Source organism: Lathyrus oleraceus, chromosome 5 (assembly GCF_024323335.1).
Source record: "Lathyrus oleraceus cultivar Zhongwan6 chromosome 5, CAAS_Psat_ZW6_1.0, whole genome shotgun sequence".
Lineage (NCBI taxonomy): Eukaryota > Viridiplantae > Streptophyta > Magnoliopsida > Fabales > Fabaceae > Lathyrus > Lathyrus oleraceus.
Window position 1 is genome coordinate 512,673,292 of NC_066583.1, and position 25,132 is coordinate 512,698,423.

At 24.5% G+C, this 25,132-nt stretch overlaps 1 long non-coding RNA gene across 16 annotated transcripts in view; it reads right to left on the reverse strand.

Annotated features, from left to right (window-relative positions):
• Positions 1–2,981: 2,981 nt before the first annotated feature.
• The window catches only part of LOC127085933 (uncharacterized), a 53,029-nt gene continuing 30,878 nt past the window's right edge, over positions 2,982–25,132 (reverse strand). Inside the window, exons 1-2 of one of the 16 annotated variants that reach the window (XR_007789339.1) lie at positions 3,592–3,692; positions 2,982–3,276 (exon numbers count right to left, since the gene is read on the reverse strand). This is a non-coding gene — a long non-coding RNA (uncharacterized LOC127085933). Of the gene's footprint in view, positions 3,277–3,591; positions 3,693–5,982; positions 6,278–6,593; positions 6,694–8,984; positions 9,280–9,595; positions 9,696–11,984; positions 12,280–12,594; positions 12,695–14,981; positions 15,277–15,592; positions 15,693–17,983; positions 18,279–18,594; positions 18,695–20,983; positions 21,279–21,594; positions 21,689–24,066; positions 24,362–24,677; positions 24,779–25,132 lie in introns of those variants that run through there. The other 15 variants (XR_007789343.1, XR_007789340.1, XR_007789342.1 and 12 more) reach the window with 15 other exon arrangements.

The window sequence follows — 25,132 nt, forward strand, 5'->3', positions numbered from 1 at the left end:
ATTCCATTTTAAATTTCATTTATTCATAATAGTGTTATAGTATTTTAAAGATTTACACAAATTTCTTACAAAAAGTAAGTTCCAGAGCTAAACTGAAGTGCACGTTTTTTATTTTTATTGAACTCATACAATAAAATTCATGGTGAAAACAACAACATGTTGTCTTCTCAAGATGAGTATAACATTGTCCCCCTTTTCCAAATCCCTTGCACGGCAATCCTGGTCGCACGTTGCAACACAAGCCCTATACAAACTCCTCCGGGAGGGACCAAAATACTGGTAACCAATCCTGAATCAACCAAAATTTAAAATTAGTTTGTTCTGACATTGCTTCATATTTTTACATTAAAAATCTCAATCTAATGTTCTTTCGAATTTAGAATTGATTAAACCATAATTGAATTGTTATTGATCTACATATCTTGTTTAAAAAGAAATCAACTTCTTAGAAGGGTTAAACAATCACATAATTTTTAGACGAGTCTTTTTTACTTTCTTTTGAATATAAAGATGCAATATAGTTTCAATAAAAACATTTGGTGTTAGTAAATTCTACTTTAAATTGAAACTCAAAAATAAAAATAAAAATTTCATTCTTACCCAACTAACCATCAAAACAAGGCATAAAACACTCAAAAACAAGATTGATTGGTGTGACATGCCATTTTGTAAGATTTCAATTTATTTTATTTCGTTAACGAGTAAGACTAACATAACTTCTATTATATAGGCCTAAAAACTGTATTAGTTTTTTAATATCTCATTTGACTATTAACTTTACATAAATTTATTAATGGAATCTTAAAGTAAGAAAGATAGATTTAAATAAATAAGTGGTCAATAAAATGAATTTGATAATATTGAAAATAATTTTCATTTTCTATTGAATTTTGAAAGGACATAAATGATATTATTCATCAATGACTTCATACCTATAGTCAATTTTAATGATTAAAATATAATAAATAGATTTATATTTATTTCTTTGTAACGAGTAAGACTAACATAACTTCTATATATAGGCCTAAAAACTGTATTTGTTTTTTAATATCTCATTGACTATTAACTTTACATAAATTTATTATTGAATCTTAATTAAGAAAGATAGGTTAGATTTAAATAAATAAAGTGTTCAATAAAATGAATTTGATAATATTGAAATATAATCTTCATTTCTATTGAATTTTGAAAGGAACATAAAATGATATTATTCATCAATGACTTAATACCTATAGTCAATTTTAATTATTAAAATATAATAAATAGATTTATAATACATAAAATTATTGTAATATATGATTATAAACATGTAGTTTTAATTGAATAGATTATTATAATATAAAATTAATAAATTTATTATAAAAAAATACTACTCAATTTTAACCGAATGACAAAAAATGGTTGTCAAATTACGTTGGAGTTATTTTAGTCCTCGTCAAATTACGAGTTTGTTTAAAAATTAACTGAATAAACTTTACACGAATGTCCGAACACAACTATTTTGTTAACACTTAACAGTTTTCTAAATTATAAAATATATTATTATTATCTTTAATTGTAACATATTGGTCATGAATTTTGCAATGTTTTATTATTTTGATTTTATGCTGACTCGAGTACAAAGATTTTCTTAAGAATTTAACAACAAAACATTTCAACACTAAATTAATTATTTGGTCATGATTTTATCATTTTATTTACAAGTCTCACATGCTAGTGAAGAAATGTAAAGTGCTTGTACATGTAATTATCATAAAACGACTATTTATTTTCTCATCGTATGCAAGTGTTTAAAAGGTTTGAGTCTTTATCTTGTAATCAATCTTTGTTGAAGATTCTCTTACATTATTTATACTTTTTCTAATACTTTTGTTTCTAAACATATAATTCAATTTTTGTTTCATTACTAGGGTCTCCCAAATAAACCAAATCATCAGAGATATAATTCATTTGTATTGAATAGTGCTTTAAGGATCGAACTAGCTTGACCGGTCAAACAGAAAATTGAAAGGATCACCAATTTGGTCTTATTGTTGGATCAGGCAAGCTATTAAAATAGTTGAAACTGACTAGAACTAACCAAAATCAGTAAATCAGCGGGTTAAATGCTATCTTTTTTTTCTTTAGCCAAATGAGATTGCAATAATAATTTTATAAATATATATATATATATATATATATATATATATATAACTAGATTTTTTTTTTAATTATTTGAAACAATTTTCCAACACTAGAATAAATTTATAAAAATTGCAGTTATTTTTTATCCAGATTATGTTCCATTAGACTTTGTTCAAATTTATTGTATTTGTATTTTGTACTATTTTGTTGTGTGTGATGATTATATTTAGCATTTGAATTTAAATAATGAACTTGTGAAATTGTTATAATTTGATGTTTTGTAGGTGTCATGATTTTTTTAGAGACCGAGTCACATGTTCGACCGGTTTAATAACTTTATATTTTTTGATAAAGACAGTATTATTAAAATGACTTTTCCAATTTTATTCGGTTTAGTCATGCGGTTCGACCTGTGACCCGTGGTTCGACTAACGAACGAGTGGCTCAATACCCTCACGGTTTGATGACCCTTTCGATTGTTAAAACTTTGATTTTAAGATCTACCTAATCATCAAACTAAGATTTTTTTTTAAATAAACACCAGTAGTAGGATATGAATAAGGATTTTCTTCAAAACACAATTTAAGATATACTTTATCAATCATAATTTTAACCAAACACTTGATTACCTATTATTAAAAATTTAAAATTAGAATATTTGCATAACTCAAATAAATTCTTTATCTTGTGTCTTTAAATCCACCCTCACTAACTATCCATGTATAATATATTTTTTGTGATTTCAGGGGAACCATATTTTTGATAAATTTAAAACATCCATTTTATTCAACATGAAAACATAAATAATTAAAATATTTAAGTAATATTTTATAAAAAAAGACAATGCAAATAATATATATTCCATTTTAAATTTCATTTATTCATAATAGTGTTTATAGTATTTTAAAGATTTACACAAATTTCTTACAAAAAGTAAGTTCCAGAGCTAAACTGAAGTGCACGTTTTATTATTTTTATTGAACTCATACAATAAAATTCATTGGTGAAAACAACAACATGTTGTCTTCTCAAGATGAGTATAACATTGTCCCCCTTTTCCAAATCCCTTGCCACGGCAATCCTGGTCGCACGTTGCAACACAAGGCCCTATACAAACTCCTCCGGGAGGGACCAAAATACTGGTAACCAATCCTGAATCAACCAAAATTTAAAATTAGTTTGTGTCTGACATTGCTTCATTATTTTTACATTAAAAATCTCAATCTAATGTTCTTTCGAATTTAGAATTGATTAAACCATAATTGAATTGTTATTGATCTACATATCTTGTTTAAAAAGAAATCAACTTCTTAGAAGGGTTAAACAATCACATAATTTTTTAGACGAGTCTTTTTTACTTTCTTTTGAATATAAAGATGCAATATATGTTTCAATAAAAAACATTTGGTGTTAGTAAATTCTACTTTAAAATTGAAACTCAAAAATAAAATAAAATTTCATTCTTACCCGAACTAACCATCAAAACAAGGCATAAAACACTCAAAAAACAAGATTGATTGGTGTGACATGCCATTTTGTAAGATTTCAATTTATATTTTATTTCTTTGTAACGAGTAAGACTAACATAACTTCTATTATATAGGCCTAAAAACTGTATTAGTTTTTTAAATCTCATTTGACTATTAACTTTACATAAATTTATTAATGGAATCTTAAAGTAAGAAAGATAGATTTAAATAAATAAAGTGGTCAATAAAATGAATTTGATAATATTGAAAATAATTTTCATTTTCTATTGAATTTTGAAAGGAACATAAAATGATATTATTCATCAATGACTTCATACCTATAGTCAATTTTAATGATTAAAATATAATAAATAGATTTATATTTTATTTCTTTGTAACGAGTAAGACTAACATAACTTCTATTATATAGGCCTAAAAACTGTATTTGTTTTTTAATATCTCATTTGACTATTAACTTTACATAAATTTATTAATTGAATCTTAAATTAAGAAAGATAGGTTAGATTTAAATAAATAAAGTGTTCAATAAAATGAATTTGATAATATTGAAATATAATCTTCATTTTCTATTGAATTTTGAAAGGAATATAAAATGATATTATTCATCAATGACTTAATACCTATAGTCAATTTTAATTATTAAAATATAAAAATAGATTTATAAATACTTAAAATTATGTGTAATATATGATTATAAACATGTAGTTTAATTGAATAGATTATTATAATATTAAAATTAATAAATTTATTATAAAAAATACTACTCAATTTTAACCGAATGACAAAAAAATGGTGTCAAATTACGTTGGAGTTATTTTAGTCCTCGTCAAATTACGAGTTTGTTTAAAAATTAACTGAATAAACTTTACACGAATGTCCGAACACAACTATTTTGTTAACACTTGAACAGTTTCTATAAATTATAAAATATATTATTCTTATCTTTAATTGTAACATATTGGTCATGAATTTTGCAATGTTTTATTATTTTGATTTTTATGCTGACTCGAGTACAAAGATTTTCTTAAGAATTTAACAACAAAACATTTCAACACTAAATTAATTATTTGGTCATGATTTTATCATTTTATTTACAAGTCTCACATGCTAGGGAAGAAATGTAAAGTGCTTGTACATGTAATTATCATAAAACGACTATTTATTTTCTCATCGTATGCAAGTGTTTAAAAGGTTTGAGTCTTTATCTTGTAAATCAATCTTTGTTGAAGATTCTCTTACATTATTTATACTTTTTCTAATACTTTTGTTTCTAAACATATAATTCAATTTTTGTCTCATTACTAGGGTCTCCCAAATAAACCAAATCATCAGAGATATAATTCATTTGTATTTGAAATAGTGCTTTAAGGATCGAACTAGCTTGACCGGTCAAACAGAAAATTGAAAGGATCACCAATTTGGTCTTATTGTTGGATCAGGCAAGCTATTAAAATAGTTGAAACTGACTAGAACTAACCAAAATCAGTAAATCAGCGGGTTAAATGCTATCTTTTTTTTCTTTAGCCAAAATGAGATTGCAAAATAATATATATATATATATATATATATATATAACTAGATTTTTTTTAATTATTTGAAACAATTTTCCAACACTAGAAATAAATTTATAAGAAATTGCAGTTATTTTTTTTATCCAGATTATGTTCCAATTAGACTTTGTTCAAAATTTATTTGTATTTGTATTTTGTACTATTTTGTTGTGTGTGATGATTATATTTAGCATTTGAATTTAAATAATGAACTTGTGAAATTGTTATAATTTGATGTTTTGTAGGTGTCATGATTTTTTTAGAGACCGAGTCACATGTTCGACCGGTTTAATAACTTTATATTTTTGATAAAGACAGTATTATTAAAATGACTTTTCCAATTTTATTCGGTTTAGTCATGCGGTTCGACCTGTGACCCGGTGGTTCGACTAACGAACGAGTGGCTCAATACCCTCACGGTTTGATGACCCTTTCGATTGTTAAAACTTTGATTTTAAGATCTACCTAATCATCAAACTAAGATTTTTTTTAAATAAACACCAGTAGTAGGATATGAATAAGGATTTTCTTCAAAACACAATTTAAGATATACTTTATCAATCATAATTTTAACCAAACACTTGATTACCTATTATTAAAAATTTAAAATTAGAATATTTGCATAACTCAAATAAATTCTTTATCTTGTGTCTTTAAATCCACCCTCACTAACTATCCATGTATAATATATTTTTTGTGATTTCAGGGGAACCATATTTTTGATAAATTTAAAACATCCATTTTATTCAACATGGAAACATAAATAATTAAAATATTTAAGTAATATTTTATAAAAAAAAGACAATGCAAATAATATATATTCCATTTTAAATTTCATTTATTCATAATAGTGTTTATAGTATTTTAAAGATTTACACAAATTTCTTACAAAAAGTAAGTTCCAGAGCTAAACTGAAGTGCACGTTTTATTATTTTTATTGAACTCATACAATAAAATTCATTGGTGAAAACAACAACATGTTGTCTTCTCAAGATGAGTATAACATTGTCCCCCTTTTCCAAATCCCTTGCCACGGCAATCCTGGTCGCACGTTGCAACACAAGGCCCTATACAAACTCCTCCGGGAGGGACCAAAATACTGGTAACCAATCCTGAATCAACCAAAATTTAAAATTAGTTTGTGTCTGACATTGCTTCATTATTTTTTCATTAAAAATCTCAATCTAATGTTCTTTCGAATTTAGAATTGATTAAACCATAATTGAATTGTTATTGATCTACATATCTTGTTTAAAAAGAAATCAACTTCTTAGAAGGGTTAAACAATCACATAATTTTTTAGACGAGTCTTTTTTACTTTCTTTTGAATATAAAGATGCTATATACTTTTAAATAAAAAACATTTGGGGTTAGTAAATTCTACTTTAAAATTGAAACTCAAAAATAAAAATAAAATTTCATTCTTACCCGAACTAACCATCAAAACAAGGCATAAAACACTCAAAAAACAAGATTGATTGGTGTGACATGCCATTTTGTAAGATTTCAATTTATATTTTATTTCGTTGTAACGAGTAAGACTAACATAACTTCTATTATATAGGCCTAAAAACTGTATTAGTTTTTTAAATCTCATTTGACTATTAACTTTACATAAATTTATTAATGGAATCTTAAAGTAAGAAAGATAGATTTAAATAAATAAAGTGGTCAATAAAATGAATTTGATAATATTGAAAATAATTTTCATTTTCTATTGAATTTTGAAAGGAACATAAAATGATATTATTCATCAATGACTTCATACCTATAGTCAATTTTAATGATTAAAATATAATAAATAGATTTATATTTTATTTCTTTGTAACGAGTAAGACTAACATAACTTCTATTATATAGGCCTAAAAACTGTATTTGTTTTTTAATATCTCATTTGACTATTAACTTTACATAAATTTATTAATTGAATCTTAAATTAAGAAAGATAGGTTAGATTTAAATAAATAAAGTGTTCAATAAAATGAATTTGATAATATTGAAATATAATCTTCATTTTCTATTGAATTTTGAAAGGAACATAAAATGATATTATTCATCAATGACTTAATACCTATAGTCAATTTTAATTATTAAATATAAAAAATAGATTTATAAATACTTAAAATTATGTGTAATATATGATTATAAACATGTAGTTTAATTGAATAGATTATTATAATATTAAAATTAATAAATTTATTATAAAAAATACTACTCAATTTTAACCGAATGACAAAAAAATGGTGTCAAATTACGTTGGAGTTATTTTAGTCCTCGTCAAATTACGAGTTTGTTTAAAAATTAACTGAATAAACTTTACACGAATGTCCGAACACAACTATTTTGTTAACACTTGAACAGTTTCTATAAATTATAAAATATATTATTCTTATCTTTAATTGTAACATATTGGTCATGAATTTTGCAATGTTTTATTATTTTGATTTTTATGCTGACTCGAGTACAAAGATTTTCTTAAGAATTTAACAACAAAACATTTCAACACTAAATTAATTATTTGGTCATGATTTTATCATTTTATTTACAAGTCTCACATGCTAGGGAAGAAATGTAAAGTGCTTGTACATGTAATTATCATAAAACGACTATTTATTTTCTCATCGTATGCAAGTGTTTAAAAGGTTTGAGTCTTTATCTTGTAAATCAATCTTTGTTGAAGATTCTCTTACATTATTTATACTTTTTCTAATACTTTTGTTTCTAAACATATAATTCAATTTTTGTCTCATTACTAGGGTCTCCCAAATAAACCAAATCATCAGAGATATAATTCATTTGTATTTGAAATAGTGCTTTAAGGATCGAACTAGCTTGACCGGTCAAACAGAAAATTGAAAGGATCACCAATTTGGTCTTATTGTTGGATCAGGCAAGCTATTAAAATAGTTGAAACTGACTAGAACTAACCAAAATCAGTAAATCAGCGGGTTAAATGCTATCTTTTTTTCTTTAGCCAAAATGAGATTGCAAAAAATAATATATATATATATATATATATATATAACTAGATTTTTTTTTTAATTATTTGAAACAATTTTCCAACACTAGAAATAAATTTATAAGAAATTGCAGTTATTTTTTTATCCAGATTATGTTCCAATTAGACTTTGTTCAAAATTTATTTGTATTTGTATTTTGTACTATTTTGTTGTGTGTGATGATTATATTTAGCATTTGAATTTAAATAATGAACTTGTGAAATTGTTATAATTTGATGTTTTGTAGGTGTCATGATTTTTTTAGAGACCGAGTCACATGTTCGACCGGTTTAATAACTTTATATTTTTTGATAAAGACAGTATTATTAAAATGACTTTTCCAATTTTATTCGGTTTAGTCATGCGGTTCGACCTGTGACCCGGTGGTTCGACTAACGAACGAGTGGCTCAATACCCTCACGGTTTGATGACCCTTTCGATTGTTAAAACTTTGATTTTAAGATCTACCTAATCATCAAACTAAGATTTTTTTTAAATAAACACCAGTAGTAGGATATGAATAAGGATTTTCTTCAAAACACAATTTAAGATATACTTTATCAATCATAATTTTAACCAAACACTTGATTACCTATTATTAAAAATTTAAAATTAGAATATTTGCATAACTCAAATAAATTCTTTATCTTGTGTCTTTAAATCCACCCTCACTAACTATCCATGTATAATATATTTTTTGGATTTCAGGGGAACCATATTTTTGATAAATTTAAAACATCCATTTTATTCAACATGGAAACATAAATAATTAAAATATTTAAGTAATATTTTATAAAAAAAAGACAATGCAAATAATATATATTCCATTTTAAATTTCATTTATTCATAATAGTGTTTATAGTATTTTAAAGATTTACACAAATTTCTTACAAAAAGTAAGTTCCAGAGCTAAACTGAAGTGCACGTTTTATTATTTTTATTGAACTCATACAATAAAATTCATTGGTGAAAACAACAACATGTTGTCTTCTCAAGATGAGTATAACATTGTCCCCCTTTTCCAAATCCCTTGCCACGGCAATCCTGGTCGCACGTTGCAACACAAGGCCCTATACAAACTCCTCCGGGAGGGACCAAAATACTGGTAACCAATCCTGAATCAACCAAAATTTAAAATTAGTTTGTGTCTGACATTGCTTCATTATTTTTACATTAAAAATCTCAATCTAATGTTCTTTCGAATTTAGAATTGATTAAACCATAATTGAATTGTTATTGATCTACATATCTTGTTTAAAAAGAAATCAACTTCTTAGAAGGGTTAAACAATCACATAATTTTTTAGACGAGTCTTTTTTACTTTCTTTTGAATATAAAGATGCTATATACTTTTAAATAAAAAACATTTGGGGTTAGTAAATTCTACTTTAAAATTGAAACTCAAAAATAAAAATAAAATTTCATTCTTACCCGAACTAACCATCAAAACAAGGCATAAAACACTCAAAAAACAAGATTGATTGGTGTGACATGCCATTTTGTAAGATTTCAATTTATATTTTATTTCGTTGTAACGAGTAAGACTAACATAACTTCTATTATATAGGCCTAAAAACTGTATTAGTTTTTTAAATCTCATTTGACTATTAACTTTACATAAATTTATTAATGGAATCTTAAAGTAAGAAAGATAGATTTAAATAAATAAAGTGGTCAATAAAATGAATTTGATAATATTGAAAATAATTTTCATTTTCTATTGAATTTTGAAAGGAACATAAAATGATATTATTCATCAATGACTTCATACCTATAGTCAATTTTAATGATTAAAATATAATAAATAGATTTATATTTTATTTCTTTGTAACGAGTAAGACTAACATAACTTCTATTATATAGGCCTAAAAACTGTATTTGTTTTTTAATATCTCATTTGACTATTAACTTTACATAAATTTATTAATTGAATCTTAAATTAAGAAAGATAGGTTAGATTTAAATAAATAAAGTGTTCAATAAAATGAATTTGATAATATTGAAATATAATCTTCATTTTCTATTGAATTTTGAAAGGAACATAAAATGATATTATTCATCAATGACTTAATACCTATAGTCAATTTTAATTATTAAAATATAAAAATAGATTTATAAATACTTAAAATTATGTGTAATATATGATTATAAACATGTAGTTTAATTGAATAGATTATTATAATATTAAAATTAATAAATTTATTATAAAAAATACTACTCAATTTTAACCGAATGACAAAAAAATGGTGTCAAATTACGTTGGAGTTATTTTAGTCCTCGTCAAATTACGAGTTTGTTTAAAAATTAACTGAATAAACTTTACACGAATGTCCGAACACAACTATTTTGTTAACACTTGAACAGTTTCTATAAATTATAAAATATATTATTCTTATCTTTAATTGTAACATATTGGTCATGAATTTTGCAATGTTTTATTATTTTGATTTTTATGCTGACTCGAGTACAAAGATTTTCTTAAGAATTTAACAACAAAACATTTCAACACTAAATTAATTATTTGGTCATGATTTTATCATTTTATTTACAAGTCTCACATGCTAGGGAAGAAATGTAAAGTGCTTGTACATGTAATTATCATAAAACGACTATTTATTTTCTCATCGTATGCAAGTGTTTAAAAGGTTTGAGTCTTTATCTTGTAAATCAATCTTTGTTGAAGATTCTCTTACATTATTTATACTTTTTCTAATACTTTTGTTTCTAAACATATAATTCAATTTTTGTCTCATTACTAGGGTCTCCCAAATAAACCAAATCATCAGAGATATAATTCATTTGTATTTGAAATAGTGCTTTAAGGATCGAACTAGCTTGACCGGTCAAACAGAAAATTGAAAGGATCACCAATTTGGTCTTATTGTTGGATCAGGCAAGCTATTAAAATAGTTGAAACTGACTAGAACTAACCAAAATCAGTAAATCAGCGGGTTAAATGCTATCTTTTTTTTCTTTAGCCAAAATGAGATTGCAAATAATAATTATATATATATATATATATATAACTAGATTTTTTTTTAATTATTTGAAACAATTTTCCAACACTAGAAATAAATTTATAAGAAATTGCAGTTATTTTTTTATCCAGATTATGTTCCAATTAGACTTTGTTCAAAATTTATTTGTATTTGTATTTTGTACTATTTTGTTGTGTGTGATGATTATATTTAGCATTTGAATTTAAATAATGAACTTGTGAAATTGTTATAATTTGATGTTTTGTAGGTGTCATGATTTTTTTAGAGACCGAGTCACATGTTCGACCGGTTTAATAACTTTATATTTTTTGATAAAGACAGTATTATTAAAATGACTTTTCCAATTTTATTCGGTTTAGTCATGCGGTTCGACCTGTGACCCGGTGGTTCGACTAACGAACGAGTGGCTCAATACCCTCACGGTTTGATGACCCTTTCGATTGTTAAAACTTTGATTTTAAGATCTACCTAATCATCAAACTAAGATTTTTTTTAAATAAACACCAGTAGTAGGATATGAATAAGGATTTTCTTCAAAACACAATTTAAGATATACTTTATCAATCATAATTTTAACCAAACACTTGATTACCTATTATTAAAAATTTAAAATTAGAATATTTGCATAACTCAAATAAATTCTTTATCTTGTGTCTTTAAATCCACCCTCACTAACTATCCATGTATAATATATTTTTTGGGATTTCAGGGGAACCATATTTTTGATAAATTTAAAACATCCATTTTATTCAACATGGAAACATAAATAATTAAAATATTTAAGTAATATTTTATAAAAAAAAGACAATGCAAATAATATATATTCCATTTTAAATTTCATTTATTCATAATAGTGTTTATAGTATTTTAAAGATTTACACAAATTTCTTACAAAAAGTAAGTTCCAGAGCTAAACTGAAGTGCACGTTTTATTATTTTTATTGAACTCATACAATAAAATTCATTGGTGAAAACAACAACATGTTGTCTTCTCAAGATGAGTATAACATTGTCCCCCTTTTCCAAATCCCTTGCCACGGCAATCCTGGTCGCACGTTGCAACACAAGGCCCTATACAAACTCCTCCGGGAGGGACCAAAATACTGGTAACCAATCCTGAATCAACCAAAATTTAAAATTAGTTTGTGTCTGACATTGCTTCATTATTTTTCATTAAAAATCTCAATCTAATGTTCTTTCGAATTTAGAATTGATTAAACCATAATTGAATTGTTATTGATCTACATATCTTGTTTAAAAAGAAATCAACTTCTTAGAAGGGTTAAACAATCACATAATTTTTTAGACGAGTCTTTTTTACTTTCTTTTGAATATAAAGATGCTATATACTTTTAAATAAAAAACATTTGGGGTTAGTAAATTCTACTTTAAAATTAAAACTCAAAAATAAAAATAAAATTTCATTCTTACCCGAACTAACCATCAAAACAAGGCATAAAACACTCAAAAAACAAGATTGATTGGTGTGACATGCCATTTTGTAAGATTTCAATTTATATTTTATTTCGTTGTAACGAGTAAGACTAACATAACTTCTATTATATAGGCCTAAAAACTGTATTAGTTTTTTAAATCTCATTTGACTATTAACTTTACATAAATTTATTAATGGAATCTTAAAGTAAGAAAGATAGATTTCAATAAATAAAGTGGTCAATAAAATGAATTTGATAATATTGAAAATAATTTTCATTTTCTATTGAATTTTGAAAGGAACATAAAATGATATTATTCATCAATGACTTCATACCTATAGTCAATTTTAATGATTAAAATATAATAAATAGATTTATATTTTATTTCTTTGTAACGAGTAAGACTAACATAACTTCTATTATATAGGCCTAAAAACTGTATTTGTTTTTTAATATCTCATTTGACTATTAACTTTACATAAATTTATTAATTGAATCTTAAATTAAGAAAGATAGGTTAGATTTAAATAAATAAAGTGTTCAATAAAATGAATTTGATAATATTGAAATATAATCTTCATTTTCTATTGAATTTTGAAAGGAACATAAAATGATATTATTCATCAATGACTTAATACCTATAGTCAATTTTAATTATTAAAATATAAAAATAGATTTATAAATACTTAAAATTATGTGTAATATATGATTATAAACATGTAGTTTAATTGAATAGATTATTATAATATTAAAATTAATAAATTTATTATAAAAAATACTACTCAATTTTAACCGAATGACAAAAAAATGGTGTCAAATTACGTTGGAGTTATTTTAGTCCTCGTCAAATTACGAGTTTGTTTAAAAATTAACTGAATAAACTTTACACGAATGTCCGAACACAACTATTTTGTTAACACTTGAACAGTTTCTATAAATTATAAAATATATTATTCTTATCTTTAATTGTAACATATTGGTCATGAATTTTGCAATGTTTTATTATTTTGATTTTTATGCTGACTCGAGTACAAAGATTTTCTTAAGAATTTAACAACAAAACATTTCAACACTAAATTAATTATTTGGTCATGATTTTATCATTTTATTTACAAGTCTCACATGCTAGGGAAGAAATGTAAAGTGCTTGTACATGTAATTATCATAAAACGACTATTTATTTTCTCATCGTATGCAAGTGTTTAAAAGGTTTGAGTCTTTATCTTGTAAATCAATCTTTGTTGAAGATTCTCTTACATTATTTATACTTTTTCTAATACTTTTGTTTCTAAACATATAATTCAATTTTTGTCTCATTACTAGGGTCTCCCAAATAAACCAAATCATCAGAGATATAATTCATTTGTATTTGAAATAGTGCTTTAAGGATCGAACTAGCTTGACCGGTCAAACAGAAAATTGAAAGGATCACCAATTTGGTCTTATTGTTGGATCAAGCAAGCTATTAAAATAGGTGAAACTGACTAGAACTAACCAAAATCAGTAAATCAGCGGGTTAAATGCTATCTTTCTTTTCTTTAGCCAAAATGAGATTGCAAAAATAATTATATATATATATATACATATAACTAGATTTTTTTTTAATTATTTGAAACAATTTTCCAACACTAGAAATAAATTTATAAGAAATTGCAGTTATTTTTTTATCCAGATTATGTTCCAATTAGACTTTGTTCAAAATTTATTTGTATTTGTATTTTGTACTATTTTGTTGTGTGTGATGATTATATTTAGCATTTGAATTTAAATAATGAACTTGTGAAATTGTTATAATTTGATGTTTTGTAGGTGTCATGATTTTTTTAGAGACCGAGTCACATGTTCGACCGGTTTAATAACTTTATATTTTTGATAAAGACAGTATTATTAAAATGACTTTTCCAATTTTATTCGGTTTAGTCATGCGGTTCGACCTGTGACCCGGTGGTTCGACTAACGAACGAGTGGCTCAATACCCTCACGGTTTGATGACCCTTTCGATTGTTAAAACTTTGATTTTAAGATCTACCTAATCATCAAACTAAGATTTTTTTTAAATAAACACCAGTAGTAGGATATGAATAAGGATTTTCTTCAAAACACAATTTAAGATATACTTTATCAATCATAATTTTAACCAAACACTTGATTACCTATTATTAAAAATTTAAAATTAGAATATTTGCATAACTCAAATAAATTCTTTATCTTGTGTCTTTAAATCCACCCTCACTAACTATCCATGTATAATATATTTTTTGGGATTTCAGGGGAACCATATTTTTGATAAATTTAAAACATCCATTTTATTCAACATGGAAACATAAATAATTAAAATATTTAAGTAATATTTTATAAAAAAAAGACAATGCAAATAATATATATTCCATTTTAAATTTCATTTATTCATAATAGTGTTTATAGTATTTTAAAGATTTACACAAATTTCTTACAAAAAGTAAGTTCCAGAGCTAAACTGAAGTGCACGTTTTATTATTTTTATTGAACTCATACAATAAAATTCATTGGTGAAAACAACAACATGTTGTCTTCTCAAGATGAGTATAACATTGTCCCCCTTTTCCAAATCCCTTGCCACGGCAATCCTGGTCGCACGTTGCAACACAAGGCCCTATACAAACTCCTCCGGGAGGGACCAAAATACTGGTAACCAATCCTGAATCAACCAAAATTTAAAATTAGTTTGTGTCTGACATTGCTTCATTATTTTTACATTAAAAATCTCAATCTAATGTTCTTTCGAATTTAGAATTGATTAAACCATAATTGAATTGTTATTGATCTACATATCTTGTTTAAAAAGAAATCAACTTCTTAGAAGGGTTAAACAATCACATAATTTTTTAGACGAGTCTTTTTTACTTTCTTTTGAATATAAAGATGCAATATATGTTTCAATAAAAAACATTTGGTGTTAGTAAATTCTACTTTAAAATTGAAACTCAAAAATAAAAATAAAATTTCATTCTTACCCGAACTAACCATCAAAACAAGGCATAAAACACTCAAAAAACAAGATTGATTGGTGTGACATGCCATTTTGTAAGATTTCAATTTATATTTTATTTCTTTGTAACGAGTAAGACTAACATAACTTCTATTATATAGGCCTAAAAACTGTATTAGTTTTTTAATATCTCATTTGACTATTAACTTTACATAAATTTATTAATGGAATCTTAAAGTAAGAAAGATAGATTTCAATAAATAAAGTGGTCAATAAAATGAATTTGATAATATTGAAAATAATTTTCATTTTCTATTGAATTTTGAAAGGAACATAAAATGATATTATTCATCAATGACTTCATACCTATAGTCAATTTTAATGATTAAAATATAATAAATAGATTTATATTTTATTTCTTTGTAACGAGTAAGACTAACATAACTTCTATTATATAGGCCTAAAAACTGTATTTGTTTTTTAATATCTCATTTGACTATTAACTTTACATAAATTTATTAATTGAATCTTAAATTAAGAAAGATAGGTTAGATTTAAATAAATAAAGTGTTCAATAAAATGAATTTGATAATATTGAAATATAATCTTCATTTTCTATTGAATTTTGAAAGGAATATAAAATGATATTATTCATCAATGACTTAATACCTATAGTCAATTTTAATTATTAAAATATAAAAATAGATTTATAAATACTTAAAATTATGTGTAATATATGATTATAAACATGTAGTTTAATTGAATAGATTATTATAATATTAAAATTAATAAATTTATTATAAAAAATACTACTCAATTTTAACCGAATGACAAAAAAATGGTGTCAAATTACGTTGGAGTTATTTTAGTCCTCGTCAAATTACGAGTTTGTTTAAAAATTAACTGAATAAACTTTACACGAATGTCCGAACACAACTATTTTGTTAACACTTGAACAGTTTCTATAAATTATAAAATATATTATTATTATCTTTAATTGTAACATATTGGTCATGAATTTTGCAATGTTTTATTATTTTGATTTTTATGCTGACTCGAGTACAAAGATTTTCTTAAGAATTTAACAACAAAACATTTCAACACTAAATTAATTATTTGGTCATGATTTTATCATTTTATTTACAAGTCTCACATGCTAGGGAAGAAATGTAAAGTGCTTGTACATGTAATTATCATAAAACGACTATTTATTTTCTCATCGTATGCAAGTGTTTAAAAGGTTTGAGTCTTTATCTTGTAAATCAATCTTTGTTGAAGATTCTCTTACATTATTTATACTTTTTCTAATACATTTGTTTCTAAACATATAATTCAATTTTTGTCTCATTACTAGGGTCTCCCAAATAAACCAAATCATCAGAGATATAATTCATTTGTATTTGAAATAGTGCTTTAAGGATCGAACTAGCTTGACCGGTCAAACAGAAAATTGAAAGGATCACCAATTTGGTCTTATTGTTGGATCAAGCAAGCTATTAAAATAGGTGAAACTGACTAGAACTAACCAAAATCAGTAAATCAGCGGGTTAAATGCTATCTTTCTTTTCTTTAGCCAAAATGAGATTGCAAAAATAATTATATATATATATATATACATATAACTAGATTTTTTTTTAATTATTTGAAACAATTTTCCAACACTAGAAATAAATTTATAAGAAATTGCAGTTATTTTTTTATCCAGATTATGTTCCAATTAGACTTTGTTCAAAATTTATTTGTATTTGTATTTTGTACTATTTTGTTGTGTGTGATGATTATATTTAGCATTTGAATTTAAATAATGAACTTGTGAAATTGTTATAATTTGATGTTTTGTAGGTGTCATGATTTTTTTAGAGACCGAGTCACATGTTCGACCGGTTTAATAACTTTATATTTTTTGATAAAGACAGTATTATTAAAATGACTTTTCCAATTTTATTCGGTTTAGTCATGCGGTTCGACCTGTGACCCGGTGGTTCGACTAACGAACGAGTGGCTCAATACCCTCACGGTTTGATGACCCTTTCGATTGTTAAAACTTTGATTTTAAGATCTACCTAATCATCAAACTAAGATTTTTTTTAAATAAACACCAGTAGTAGGATATGAATAAGGATTTTCTTCAAAACACAATTTAAGATATACTTTATCAATCATAATTTTAACCAAACACTTGATTACCTATTATTAAAAATTTAAAATTAGAATATTTGCATAACTCAAATAAATTCTTTATCTTGTGTCTTTAAATCCACCCTCACTAACTATCCATGTATAATATATTTTTTGTGATTTCAGGGGAACCATATTTTTGATAAATTTAAAACATCCATTTTATTCAACATGGAAACATAAATAATTAAAATATTTAAGTAATATTTTATAAAAAAAAGACAATGCAAATAATATATATTCCATTTTAAATTTCATTTATTCATAATAGTGTTTATAGTATTTTAAAGATTTACACAAATTTCTTACAAAAAGTAAGTTCCAGAGCTAAACTGAAGTGCACGTTTTATTATTTTTATTGAACTCATACAATAAAATTCATTGGTGAAAACAACAACATGTTGTCTTCTCAAGATGAGTATAACATTGTCCCCCTTTTCCAAATCCCTTGCCACGGCAATCCTGGTCGCACGTTGCAACACAAGGCCCTATACAAACTCCTCCGGGAGGGACCAAAATACTGGTAACCAATCCTGAATCAACCAAAATTTAAAATTAGTTTGTGTCTGACATTGCTTCATTATTTTTACATTAAAAATCTCAATCTAATGTTCTTTCGAATTTAGAATTGATTAAACCATAATTGAATTGTTATTGATCTACATATCTTGTTTAAAAAGAAATCAACTTCTTAGAAGGGTTAAACAATCACATAATTTTTTAGACGAGTCTTTTTTACTTTCTTTTGAATATAAAGATGCAATATATGTTTCAATAAAAAACATTTGGTGTTAGTAAATTCTACTTTAAAATTGAAACTCAAAAATAAAAATAAAATTTCATTCTTACCCGAACTAACCATCAAAACAAGGCATAAAACACTCAAAAAACAAGATTGATTGGTGTGACATGCCATTTTGTAAGATTTCAATTTATATTTTATTTCGTTGTAACGAGTAAGACTAACATAACTTCTATTATATAGGCCTAAAAACTGTATTAGTTTTTTAAATCTCATTTGACTATTAACTTTACATAAATTTATTAATGGAATCTTAAAGTAAGAAAGATAGATTTCAATAAATAAAGTGGTCAATAAAATGAATTTGATAATATTGAAAATAATTTTCATTTTCTATTGAATTTTGAAAGGAACATAAAATGATATTATTCATCAATGACTTCATACCTATAGTCAATTTTAATGATTAAAATATAATAAATAGATTTATATTTTATTTCTTTGTAACGAGTAAGACTAACATAACTTCTATTATATAGGCCTAAAAACTGTATTTGTTTTTTAATATCTCATTTGACTATTAACTTTACATAAATTTATTAATTGAATCTTAAATTAAGAAAGATAGGTTAGATTTAAATAAATAAAGTGTTCAATAAAATGAATTTGATAATATTGAAATATAATCTTCATTTTCTATTGAATTTTGAAAGGAATATAAAATGATATTATTCATCAATGACTTAATACCTATAGTCAATTTTAATTATTAAAATATAAAAAATAGATTTATAAATACTTAAAATTATGTGTAATATATGATTATAAACATGTAGTTTAATTGAATAGATTATTATAATATTAAAATTAATAAATTTATTATAAAAAATACTACTCAATTTTAACCGAATGACAAAAAAATGGTGTCAAATTACGTTGGAGTTATTTTAGTCCTCGTCAAATTACGAGTTTGTTTAAAAATTAACTGAATAAACTTTACACGAATGTCCGAACACAACTATTTTGTTAACACTTGAACAGTTTCTATAAATTATAAAATATATTATTCTTATCTTTAATTGTAACATATTGGTCATGAATTTTGCAATGTTTTATTATTTTGATTTTTATGCTGACTCGAGTACAAAGATTTTCTTAAGAATTTAACAACAAAACATTTCAACACTAAATTAATTATTTGGTCATGATTTTATCATTTTATTTACAAGTCTCACATGCTAGGGAAGAAATGTAAAGTGCTTGTACATGTAATTATCATAAAACGACTATTTATTTTCTCATCGTATGCAAGTGTTTAAAAGGTTTGAGTCTTTATCTTGTAAATCAATCTTTGTTGAAGATTCTCTTACATTATTTATACTTTTTCTAATACTTTTGTTTCTAAACATATAATTCAATTTTTGTCTCATTACTAGGGTCTCCCAAATAAACCAAATCATCAGAGATATAATTCATTTGTATTTGAAATAGTGCTTTAAGGATCGAACTAGCTTGACCGGTCAAACAGAAAATTGAAAGGATCACCAATTTGGTCTTATTGTTGGATCAAGCAAGCTATTAAAATAGGTGAAACTGACTAGAACTAACCAAAATCAGTAAATCAGCGGGTTAAATGCTATCTTTCTTTTCTTTAGCCAAAATGAGATTGCAAAAATAATTATATATATATATATACATATAACTAGATTTTTTTTTAATTATTTGAAACAATTTTCCAACACTAGAAATAAATTTATAAGAAATTGCAGTTATTTTTTTATCCAGATTATGTTCCAATTAGACTTTGTTCAAAATTTATTTGTATTTGTATTTTGTACTATTTTGTTGTGTGTGATGATTATATTTAGCATTTGAATTTAAATAATGAACTTGTGAAATTGTTATAATTTGATGTTTTGTAGGTGTCATGATTTTTTTAGAGACCGAGTCACATGTTCGACCGGTTTAATAACTTTATATATTTTGATAAAGACAGTATTATTAAAATGACTTTTCCAATTTTATTCGGTTTAGTCATGCGGTTCGACCTGTGACCCGGTGGTTCGACTAACGAACGAGTGGCTCAATACCCTCACGGTTTGATGACCCTTTCGATTGTTAAAACTTTGATTTTAAGATCTACCTAATCATCAAACTAAGATTTTTTTTAAATAAACACCAGTAGTAGGATATGAATAAGGATTTTCTTCAAAACACAATTTAAGATATACTTTATCAATCATAATTTTAACCAAACACTTGATTACCTATTATTAAAAATTTAAAATTAGAATATTTGCATAACTCAAATAAATTCTTTATCTTGTGTCTTTAAATCCACCCTCACTAACTATCCATGTATAATATATTTTTTGGGATTTCAGGGGAACCATATTTTTGATAAATTTAAAACATCCATTTTATTCAACATGGAAACATAAATAATTAAAATATTTAAGTAATATTTTATAAAAAAAAGACAATGCAAATAATATATATTCCATTTTAAATTTCATTTATTCATAATAGTGTTTATAGTATTTTAAAGATTTACACAAATTTCTTACAAAAAGTAAGTTCCAGAGCTAAACTGAAGTGCACGTTTTATTATTTTTATTGAACTCATACAATAAAATTCATTGGTGAAAACAACAACATGTTGTCTTCTCAAGATGAGTATAACATTGTCCCCCTTTTCCAAATCCCTTGCCACGGCAATCCTGGTCGCACGTTGCAACACAAGGCCCTATACAAACTCCTCCGGGAGGGACCAAAATACTGGTAACCAATCCTGAATCAACCAAAATTTAAAATTAGTTTGTGTCTGACATTGCTTCATTATTTTTACATTAAAAATCTCAATCTAATGTTCTTTCGAATTTAGAATTGATTAAACCATAATTGAATTGTTATTGATCTACATATCTTGTTTAAAAAGAAATCAACTTCTTAGAAGGGTTAAACAATCACATAATTTTTTAGACGAGTCTTTTTTACTTTCTTTTGAATATAAAGATGCAATATATGTTTCAATAAAAAACATTTGGTGTTAGTAAATTCTACTTTAAAATTGAAACTCAAAAATAAAAATAAAATTTCATTCTTACCCGAACTAACCATCAAAACAAGGCATAAAACACTCAAAAAACAAGATTGATTGGTGTGACATGCCATTTTGTAAGATTTCAATTTATATTTTATTTCTTTGTAACGAGTAAGACTAACATAACTTCTATTATATAGGCCTAAAAACTGTATTAGTTTTTTAATATCTCATTTGACTATTAACTTTACATAAATTTATTAATGGAATCTTAAAGTAAGAAAGATAGATTTAAATAAATAAAGTGGTCAATAAAATGAATTTGATAATATTGAAAATAATTTTCATTTTCTATTGAATTTTGAAAGGAACATAAAATGATATTATTCATCAATGACTTCATACCTATAGTCAATTTTAATGATTAAAATATAATAAATAGATTTATATTTTATTTCTTTGTAACGAGTAAGACTAACATAACTTCTATTATATAGGCCTAAAAACTGTATTAGTTTTTTAATATCTCATTTGACTATTAACTTTACATAAATTTATTAATTGAATCTTAAATTAAGAAAGATAGGTTAGATTTAAATAAATAAAGTGTTCAATAAAATGAATTTGATAATATTGAAATATAATCTTCATTTTCTATTGAATTTTGAAAGGAATATAAAATGATATTATTCATCAATGACTTAATACCTATAGTCAATTTTAATTATTAAAATATAATAAATAGATTTATAAATACTTAAAATTATGTGTAATATATGATTATAAACATGTAGTTTAATTGAATAGATTATTATAATATTAAAATTAATAAATTTATTATAAAAAATACTACTCAATTTTAACCGAATGACAAAAAAATGGTGTCAAATTACATAGGAGTTATTTTAGTCCTCGTCAAATTACGAGTTTGTTTAAAAATTAACTGAATAAACTTTACACGAATGTCCGAACACAACTATTTTGTTAACACTTGAACAGTTTCTATAAATTATAAAATATATTATTATTATCTTTAATTGTAACATATTGGTCATGAATTTTGCAATGTTTTATTATTTTGATTTTTATGCTGACTCGAGTACAAAGATTTTCTTAAGAATTTAACAACAAAACATTTCAACACTAAATTAATTATTTGGTCATGATTTTATCATTTTATTTACAAGTCTCACATGCTAGTGAAGAAATGTAAAGTGCTTGTACATGTAATTATCATAAAACGACTATTTATTTTCTCATCGTATGCAAGTGTTTAAAAGGTTTGAGTCTTTATCTTGTAAATCAATCTTTGTTGAAGATTCTCTTACATTATTTATACTTTTTCTAATACTTTTGTTTCTAAACATATAATTCAATTCTTGTTTCATTACTAGGGTCTCCCAAATAAACCAAATCATCAGAGACATAATTCATTTGTATTTGAAATAGTGCTTTAAGGATCGAACTAGCTTGACCGGTCAAACAGAAAATTGAAAGTATCACCAATTTGGTCTTATTGTTGGACAAGCAAGCTATTAAAATAGTTGAAACTGACTAGAACTGACCAAAATCAGTAAATCAGCGGGTTAAATGCTATCTTTTTTTCTTTAGCCAAAATGAGATTGCAATAATAATATATATATATATATATATATATATATATATATATATATATATATATATATATATATATATATATATATATATATATATATATATATATATATATATATATATATATAACTAGATTTTTTTTTAATTATTTGAAACAATTTTCCAACACTAGAATTAATCTTATAAGAAATTGCAGTTATTTTTTTATCCAGATTATGTTCCAATTAGACTTTGTTCAAAATTTATTTGTATTTGTATTTTGTACTATTTTGTTGTGTGTGATGATTATATTTAGCATTTGAATTTAAATAATGAACTTGTGAAATTGTTATAATTTGATGTTTTGTAGGTGTCATGATTTTTTTAGAGACCGAGTCACATGTTCGACCGGTTTAATAACTTTATATTTTTTGATAAAGACAGTATTATTAAAATGACTTTTCCAATTTTATTCGGTTTAGTCATGCGGTTCGACCTGTGACCCGGTGGTTCGACTAACGAACGAGTGGCTCAATACCCTCACGGTTTGATGACCCTTTCGATTGTTAAAACTTTGATTTTAAGATCTACCTAATCATCAAACTAAGATTTTTTTTAAATAAACACCAGTAGTAGGATATGAATAAGGATTTTCTTCAAAACACAATTTAAGATATACTTTATCAATCATAATTTTAACCAAACACTTGATTACCTATTATTAAAAATTTAAAATTAGAATATTTGCATAACTCAAATAAATTCTTTATCTTGTGTCTTTAAATCCACCCTCACTAACTATCCATGTATAATATATTTTTTGTGATTTCAGGGGAACCATATTTTTGATAAATTTAAAACATCCATTTTATTCAACATGAAAACATAAATAATTAAAATATTTAAGTAATATTTTATAAAAAAAGACAATGCAAATAATATATATTCCATTTTAAATTTCATTTATTCATAATAGTGTTTATAGTATTTTAAAGATTTACACAAATTTCTTACAAAAAGTAAGTTCCAGAGCTAAACTGAAGTGCACGTTTTATTATTTTTATTGAACTCATACAATAAAATTCATTGGTGAAAACAACAACATGTTGTCTTCTCAAGATGAGTATAACATTGTCCCCCTTTTCCAAATCCCTTGCCACGGCAATCCTGGTCGCACGTTGCAACACAAGGCCCTATACAAACTCCTCCGGGAGGGACCAAAATACTGGTAACCAATCCTGAATCAACCAAAATTTAAAATTAGTTTGTGTCTGACATTGCTTCATTATTTTTACATTAAAAATCTCAATCTAATGTTCTTTCGAATTTAGAATTGATTAAACCATAATTGAATTGTTATTGATCTACATATCTTGTTTAAAAAGAAATCAACTTCTTAGAAGGGTTAAACAATCACATAATTTTTTAGACGAGTCTTTTTTACTTTCTTTTGAATATAAAGATGCAATATATGTTTCAATAAAAAACATTTGGTGTTAGTAAATTCTACTTTAAAATTGAAACTCAAAAATAAAAATAAAATTTCATTCTTACCCGAACTAACCATCAAAACAAGGCATAAAACACTCAAAAAACAAGATTGATTGGTGTGACATGCCATTTTGTAAGATTTCAATTTATATTTTATTTCTTTGTAACGAGTAAGACTAACATAACTTCTATTATATAGGCCTAAAAACTGTATTAGTTTTTTAATATCTCATTTGACTATTAACTTTACATAAATTTATTAATGGAATCTTAAAGTAAGAAAGATAGATTTAAATAAATAAAGTGGTCAATAAAATGAATTTGATAATATTGAAAATAATTTTCATTTTCTATTGAATTTTGAAAGGAACATAAAATGATATTATTCATCAATGACTTCATACCTATAGTCAATTTTAATGATTAAAATATAATAAATAGATTTATATTTTATTTCTTTGTAACGAGTAAGACTAACATAACTTCTATTATATAGGCCTAAAAACTGTATTGTTTTT